This window comes from Neophocaena asiaeorientalis, unplaced genomic scaffold (genome assembly GCF_003031525.2).
Source record: "Neophocaena asiaeorientalis asiaeorientalis breed wild unplaced genomic scaffold, Neophocaena_asiaeorientalis_V1.1 scaffold439, whole genome shotgun sequence".
Classification (NCBI taxonomy): domain Eukaryota; kingdom Metazoa; phylum Chordata; class Mammalia; order Artiodactyla; family Phocoenidae; genus Neophocaena; species Neophocaena asiaeorientalis.
In genome coordinates, this window is record NW_020173943.1 from 160,624 (window position 1) to 169,370 (window position 8,747).

Here is an 8,747-nt window from a genome sequence, read left to right on the forward strand (position 1 = left end):
AAAGACAAGATCTCCAGAAGAGAGGAAAGATATGAAGTTCCTCTAAGGCAATTTCTCAAATTTTGTTCCATGGAACACTCGATCCAGGAAATGGCCCACAGAAAAACGTTTCCATGATCAGATAAGCATGGGAACTGCTTCATTCTATGGCCCTCTCTTGGAGATTTCCAATGGAACATTACAATATTAAAGTCTCTGAAAAATCCTGCAATAAAGCATCTGTATAACTTTTTGTTACCAAGTAATTCCAAAGCTTACTTGCCCTCTGAGTCTACATGTTTGCCCTCCTTCTCTGACTCTTGACCCTATTTCTCAGGAAGAAAAACCCTCCATGTTGGCAATTACCTCACACACCCTATAGCACTGCAGTGACCAAAGTTTAATTGTTTTCTTACAAAATTCCTGGGTAGCATTTGGCCCAAAGGCCCAAAACTAATAGACTAGTGGAAAGCCTATCAACCAATAAACAGTTATTAAGTATTTTCTTTTACCTGAGTACTGTTCTGGGGCTGAAGTAGGGATGGAATGGGGAGACAGCAATTAAGGAAAGAGTATTGTTCTCTAGGAGCTCACAATCTAGTGGGGAATTCAAAAATATCCCCTGTAAAAGTCCACTAACAATTCAAGATGTACCATTTGGCAGTAGGAGATAAAAGGGTACATACAAGCACCCAGGCAAGGAGTGCTTTGAGAATGAAGAAAGAGTATAGGTTGACTTTCAAAAGGCCTTGGAGAGACTGGACTTTGGCTCGGCCAAGAAGTATGGGAAAGAATTGGATAAGAAGAGAGAAATGAAGAAGGTGTTCCCAGGAGGAGAAAAAGCATGAAGAAAAGGAGAGAGATAGGTAAGGTCAAAGTGTGTTTAGAAGCCAAGGTTAAGTGTCCAGAAACTGGGTGTCTAAGCCCTGTGATGATGCTTGTGTGAGAATTCAGATGTCCTTGTTAGGGGACTCTGGGAGGGGAATGTGAAGGAAGAAAGTAATGAATAAAGGAGTACTGCCATCCCTGGGGCCCATATGCCTTTTCAAGACTATTGTATCCACCTAGGGCTCCCACTGTGTATAAGCAGAGCTGCTTCATTTCCCCGCCCCCCAACACCCTCATGTACAATGCTTTGATTCCCTCAAAGTCACCGAAAATAACTTCTGAGAGCTTAGTTGGTATTTGGTGTGTGTTCTTGCATCCAGCTGTCAGTCTATCAGCTGTATTTCAACTGTCCTGGCCTGGAGCTGCTAGGCATATGCCGCACTTGGGGTATTTGACAAACTGACACTGTACTACACGGAGTGTCTAACTCAGCTTGTCAAATACACGGAGCGTGGCACTGCAGGAGGCTGGGCCATGGGCTTCAGTGGGGAGGCAAGATCTTCCTGCGAGATATGGCCCTGGAGGGAAAGAAAGAGAAAGGAGTCACACCCTGAGCACCAGGGAAACTGCAGAGGCTATAGGGACTAGCTGAAGCACCAGAATAAGGAAGTGAACAAAATAGGCAATAAAGCTTCTAACCAGAAGAGGCATCCTTAGGGTATGTAAGAAAGGCCCACTTGATACTGCAGGTGAAGCCCCAGTGCTCAGTTGGGGAGGTCCTCAGGCCTGAGTCCTATAGCTATGGCGTTTCTAGGGATCTGGAGCTTCAATGAGATTCTCTATGCAGCAGAGAATGTACAATTTGGTCATTGTCCTGCCTCCCTGACCTCAGGAAAGGACCAGGTCCCAGAGTCAATGTCCATGTCCCACCTTCCCAACTCTCTCAGTCTATGTTCTCACAGTGTTATGACTATGGACATAGGCTTTGAGTTTAAGCATGGGCATGAATTCTGGCTCTTCCACTGAGTAGCTGAGAAATCTTGGATAAATCATTTCATCTCTTTGAGTTCTAGTTTTCCACATCCACAAAATGGGCGTAAGTATAGTACTTACCTAATAAGTTATTGTGAGAATGACATGAAATAATGTATGTAAAGCCCTTAGGTCAGTATTTGATACATAACAAATGCTCCAAAGGAAAAATAAAAAGGTGGTTGAACTACCACAAGGAAAGCAAGGGCCATTGACCACTGACTTAACAGGGTCAGGACAATGAAACAGGAATTTCTTATGGTCTCAGACTTACCTAACATGATGCACTTAACAAATCAGGACTCAAGAATGGCAGCTATAAAAGGACCTTCATCTAGTTTCACCTACTCATGTTATAAATGAGGAAATGAAGGCTCACACTGAGGATGAGAGTTGCTAAAGATCATACAAGTTGTACACAGTTTGGGTCTGTGCCCTATGTCACCCTATTGTGCCCTCCAGTTTTCCTCACTGGTCTTTTTACCTCCATGCTCTGTATATCTCTCTGGGAAAAGGGAGACACATCAAAAAGGAAGGCAAAATATAGGCAGTGGACTTGGCAGTGAGGTACTGGGATCATTCAACCCACAGCCATCAGAGGAATAAAGAAGCTGCCAGGAGCATGATCAGACCTGGAATTTCTGAGAGAATTCACTTGGCAATACCCAGATACTGTTGCTAAAAATTCCAGGTAGTCCGTGTGAAATTTCTCCCTTTTCCAGATGTGGTAGTTGATCTGTGAGAAAGTAGCTGGCTTATATTATATACTGACATGAAAAGAGGCAAACATTCCGAGGAACATAAAACTACCCTATGAGGCCAGAAAGCCTTATCCCAGCTAAGACAAGGCAGAGGGACTTGTCTTTCAGCAAAATATCATAGTGCATTGAAAAAAAAAACACTTAACTCTTTCAGGTAAATGTATGTTGGTAAGCAGACGACATGCTCCTCCAATTTGATATCTGAGAGTGACTTCAAACCTAAAGCTCTAAATGATATTTTCCATCCCCTCATTTCCCTCTCTACTTACCCAAGCCATTCCAAGCCACCCAGAAGTGTGGCTTTTTCAGCCAAAGCAACAATCTTGGTCACCAGATATGGCATAGTGGAAAGAATCAGACAAACTTGGATTCTAATGCTGCTTGGGGCACTAATTAGCCAATCATGGCTTTGGGAAAGTTTTCCTTTAGGCTTCAGTTGCCCTTTGAGCTTCAGTTGTCTTCTCTGGAAATGGGGACAAGAAGACTTACCTGGCAAAGTTGTCAGGAAAGTGTTTGGTGAGCTTTCCAGAGCCTCTCATATAGGAGCTCACAGGCACCTTGGCTCAGTCCCTGGAGCTGTGAGTGGAAGCCAATCAAGGAAGCTGATTAATAGAGTTTGAGTTCAGGGTAGTGGGAGAGAGAGAACTGGACTGATTCCTTTCTTCTATCATTATCCTTACTGGCTACCAGCTTCTGTGTGAAGACCTGGATAAACTGAAGATGTCCACAGCCTCCTGAATGCCCTTTCTGACTTCATCAGAAAGGAAGACAGGTATGAGGAGGTTAAAGATTCTTTCTTAGTACATGAAGTTTAAGAGCCTTATAGACCATTTTGCCCCAGTATTAATGGAAAGAGGCAGTGGCTGAGCTGAAATTATATTGGTTTTATTTTCACATTTGATGTTTTAGTCCATGCCTCTCCAACAGAGTGTATATAAGGAAAGCAGGTTCAGCTGAGGAAGGTTGGCCAGACCCATAGGAAGAAAAGATGGATATCTACGTGGAGTGATACTGAGGATCTCTGAAAGTTTTCTCTTGGTCTGTTATACTACATAAAATATCATTTGCTCCCTGTCTACCCTGGGAGGGCTAACACACCAAGCAGTAAGACCTGCTCTGCAACTGACCCAGTTAGGCCCCTTCATACTGGGAGCAGTATGGACTTTTTTTCAGGCATAGTTCAACCCTCTGCTCAACCCTACCCAGAGATATTTACTCAGCATCACTCTCATGTCCTTTCTCAACAGAGGGCTAAAAACTATCAAAATAAGGGATATAAAAACTAAAAGAGTCTCTAGACACTGTCCATCTAATCCTTCCCCTCCTCTTCTTTTCAGAAGTGGTCAAAAATATGAGTCCTAGAATGGAGAAAGGACTTGTTCAAAGATACACAATGAGTAAATGGCAAAACCAGGACCACTATTCAAATATCCTGATCCTGGTTCCAGAGAACATTCCACTTCCATTTGGCTGTCCCCTAAACAGCCTGTTTGGAGAGGAAATGTCATCCTCCTTTCTCATCATTATAGGCTCCAGGAGAGAAGGGTACCAATGGGACACTTCTTCTCCCCCACCCTTGATCCAGAATTCCTTAGAAGTGTCCAAGGAGAATGGGATGAGCAGATCCAAGCCATATTTAGTAGCCATGGACACTGCCCCAGTTTGGGAATCCAAGCAGAGAGGACAAGTTGATACTATACCTGTTACTGGAGTGGTGCCTTCATCTTGTAGGAGGCATAGGTTCCCTGGTGATGAGTCAACCTGCAGAGACCAGAGGGAACTGGGCTTTATGCTGTGAGCAGGAAGGTCCTATGTTTTGAAGGGCCCTTGGTGTCTTCAAGAGGAAACAGAAATGAGGAAGATAAGGCTGAGGTTAGCCAACGGAAATCTGGGTGCAAAATGACAAAAGAGTGCCGTTGTGAAAGGGTCTCCTACTGAAGCAACAGTCCTCACTGCCATGTCCTCACCCACTGCCAGCTGAACTCCAACAGGTACTAACTCCCCAAGCTGCAGAGAGTCTGAGCAGAAAGCCCTGGCTGCCCTAGGTTCGACCTATGGACAGGGAGGTTTCCCCAGATTTACTGAAGGAGTCCTGGAATGTCAAAACTGAGACATTATCAAATAAAAATCCCCATTGTCAAAATTGAGAAACTGACCCCCTGAGGGATAAAAGGAAATGCCTGATATCAAAAAGAAAATTAGTCGTATATCTAGAATTTGAATCCATTTCTGTCAACTCCAAATCATGTGTTGTCTCACCCTGTCAGAATGCCTCCTAGTCCTGAAACACCCATTTTATCTCCCCTGGCACACAAACATAATTAGCAGGGCCCAGTGAAAAATGAAAAGGAAGGGCCCTTTGTAAAAAAGAAATTAAAAATTCAAGATGGCAACAGCAGAACATTAAGCTAAGTTTGGGGTCCTTCTAAGTATGAGGCCCTGTGAAAATTTACAGGTCACATGCCTATGAAGCTGGGCCTGCTAGCACAGCTCTGCCCACAGGTCACATTCTGGCATCCAGGGAGCTCACAGACAGAAAAAAGAAAATTCACATCTATGAAAGTATTTATTATGTGTTTTACATGTGTTATCTCATTTAATCAACAACCACCTAGTATGGTATTATCATTATTCCTATTTATAGGTGAGGAAACTGAGACACATGGAAGTAAAGTGGCTTGTCTAAGGACACAAAACTAGGAAAAATGGAGAAGGCAGAATTTGTACTCAGGTCTTTCTGACTTAAAATGTTAGGCTTTTTCTACTCTCCTATGTTGGTTATGAAGAAAGTGGTTGACCTTGAGAAGGAAAAGATAGTGCCAGACACTTAAGTTCAACTGTGACCTTTAGGCTTCATGAGGGACATGACAGTTATGAGAAGAAAGTGAATGACTTCCTAGAGCCTTATGTTTGCAATCCTTGGGCAGTCCCCATTCACAGCGAGGAAGACTTTGGATGCCCATTATGCAGTGCTCTACATCATAAATCCTGATGATATGGCAGACGGGAGAGGCAGTTCTTGCAATGCTTTCAGGGTATACTTACAGGATCACCTTCAATGATTGCAGTGCCCAAGTCTCAGTCCTTAGTCTACATAGAAGAAATAGGACCCTTGACAGTACTCAAGCCTCGGTGAATAATCTATCTAAGCTACATACAGTCATATAAATTCGGGTTCAAGAGAAAAGACCACATCCTGGGAGCCAGGAGTTTGGTGTCCTACTCCCAGATCTGTCAGCTCTGTTCCCTCCCTTAGTCTTAGTTTCCCATTTAACCAACAGAGGCTGAACTAGATGATCTTGGTGGCCTCTCCAACTCAAACATTTCCTGGTTCCTTTATAACCCCTTCCATACCTGCCCCTCTCTCACTATGGTCTTTCCTGTGTATGCAGAGCCTAGAGGCTCTAGGGGACAGCCTGGGATAGGAATTCACTTACACTCACACTACTCTGCAGAAAACTTCCTTCTACCAGAATAATTTATTGGCTTAGTCCTTGAAACCAGTTTCCCCAGATCTGGCTTCTAGAAAGATTCAATTCCTTTTTATTTTGGTTTCTGACTAAAGCTTGTGGTAGAGTCAGGGTTGTCCTGTGGGCACTTTTCTAGGGAGGGACCCTTCCTCCCTACTCATATCCTAGAGATTAAGTTCAGCTACCCACTTGGGTTTTTTTCTCACTTATCAGTTAAGGTACTCTCCTAGCTTTTTAACAGGGGCCCTCTGGAAACAATGCCTTCAATTAAAGTAGTAATTAATGGTGGCCAACTTGAGCTTCATAGTACATCCATGAAAAAAAAACATTAGGGTGGGATTGACATATATACACTAATATGTATAAAATAGATAACTAATAAGAACCTGCTTTATAGCACAGGGAACTCTACTTCACTTCGCTGTACAGTAGAAACTAACACAACACTGTAAAACAACTATACGCGAATTAAAAAAGCATTAGGAACCAGGAGGATCTACAAATCATACCTACTATGCAAAAGGTCTGAATTAGAGAAAATGGCATGGGGCTCCTCAGAGCTCCTCTTTACCTCACAAACATAAAGCATGCTTGGAAGGACCAATTTTCAGCAACAGCACAAACGGGACTTTTCCTTTAGGTCTGTTGTCCAACCAAAAGACATAGAGTTCTTCCATTTTGGATGCTCTTTGGCTTGACCATGCTTATGAGGCAGGATGAGGGAGAAGAGAGTTGGATAGGGGGAGCAGGCAGACAGTGCGGGAGTCCCACACTGTAGATACATGCATTTATTCACTCAGTGCTGGAATGAAAAAAACACTGAATTTTGAGTCTGAGTCCCTGTGTCTTGGATCCTGTGTTATAGCCCCTGGGTTATAGACCAACCTCTGTAACATTAACTATACGCCCTTGAAAAATCATGCACAGCCTGTCTGAGCATCAGTCACTACATCATACTGAAGGATTGTCAGGCTAGAGGGGAGAGGGATTCAGGCATGCACCTAAGGAAATATATATCTCTACAGTGTGAGACAAGTGATTTGATGAAGGTACAAAGTGAAATCAGAAGAGTGGGTAAGAAAGACATGATTCTTCCAGGGCAGAGGGTGAGGAAGTGGTGGTGATTAGAAAGGTTCATAGAAAAGTAGGATTTTAGCTAGATTCTAAAAGATGGGGAGATAAAATAATGATGCTCACTGTCTCTAGAAAGCTTTCTCTGACCACCCCTTTCCTGACAAAATTAGTGGCTCCTGGCTTTGCCTGCCTCTAGTCTCAGAAACCTCTCCACACTGCATTTATGTGTCTGTCTCTCCAAAAAGACCAAGAACTGCCAAAAATAGGACTGTGTCTGATCCCTACCTTTCTTCACAGGTCCAAGGATGAAATAGTTGCCCCAGAACTATGAGGTGAATAAGTGAATGCATCAGTGCATAAGCAAATGAAAGAGCCCAAGATCCCCACATTCCTTAGCTTACCTCACCTTCCTGAAGGAACTGAGAAGCCCCTCTCAACATTGAGTTCAACTTCATGCTCACCTACCCCCACTTCCTATAGGAAGCCTGTCAAGAAAATGCCCCAGGGACAACTGCAAAGCTGAGGCCACTTCCTGTGCAAGAAGCCAGTGTCCACACACTCCACCTCATCCCTGGTGATTGCTATGTGTATGATTGCACTGGGGCTTCCTCTGAAAGGAAATACAAAGGCTGATGCAATGTACAGGGCACCTCCAGGCCAAGATTGAAGAACTTCATGTACTCATGGGCTTGGGGATAGATGTTTCATTGAGAGGTTCCCCACAAACCCAGTGACAATGACAAGAAATGTGGCAGCAATTAACCTACCAACTATAGCTCAACTTTATTCAACAAGGGTGTATTGAGCACTTACTGGCTGCAAAGCTCTATGGTTGGCACCAAGGGGAAAAATAAATACACAGCAGAGCCGTATTATACATCTAACAGAAATACAATGTGAGCCACAAATTTTCTAATAGCGACATTAAAAATTTGAAATATAAATAGGTGAAAGTAATTTGATAGTATATTTTATTTAACCCAATGCATCCAGTATGTTATCTTAACCAGTAAACAATGTAAAAATGTTTTAATGAGGTATTTTACACTCTTTAAAATGTGGTGTGTGTTTTAAATTTACAGTACACCACAATATGGACTACCTATGTTTCCAGTGTTCAATCACCACACATAGCTAGTAGTTACCATGTGGGACAACAAAAGTATAAAATGTAGTCCCTGCCCTCAAGGAATTTACAGCGTAGTCCAGGATCCAAATTAATACATAAGCATGTACAAAGAACAAATACTATAGTGGAGGTGAATGTATGGAAAAGAGCAGTGCACCTGAAGTCAGGAGACCCAGACTACAGTCTATTCTCTGCCACTGATTATCTGTGTGACCTTGAGTAAAACCCTCTCCCTCTATGGGCCATATCTACAATGAGGCTGGACTAGATTCATTCACTCAACAAATATATATTGAGAGTTTTCTAAGTATCAAGCATTGTGCGAGGCACTTGGGATACAGAGGAGAGCAAGACACATAAGATGCCTACCTTCTTGGCACTTGCAGTGTGGTGGAAAATAGCTATTGAACAAATAATTACAGGTAAATATGAAAAGAAAGGAGGAATCACAGAAAGCTAGGAGAACACAGGGAA

General features: G+C 43.0%; 1 long non-coding RNA gene across 5 annotated transcripts; it reads right to left on the reverse strand.

Annotated features, from left to right (window-relative positions):
- Positions 1-358: 358 nt before the first annotated feature.
- On the reverse strand, positions 359-7,569 carry LOC112404671 (uncharacterized). 5 transcript variants are annotated; one of them, XR_003004158.1, is made up of 4 exons: positions 7,551-7,569; positions 4,301-4,434; positions 3,090-3,176; positions 359-1,385 (listed from the first exon to the last, which is right to left on the reverse strand). It is a non-coding gene; the product is annotated as an uncharacterized LOC112404671 (long non-coding RNA). The 5 variants fall into 5 exon arrangements; XR_003004160.1 differs by having other exon boundaries at positions 4,301-4,361; positions 7,551-7,565; XR_003004157.1 differs by having other exon boundaries at positions 7,546-7,564.
- Positions 7,570-8,747: the final 1,178 nt, after the last annotated feature.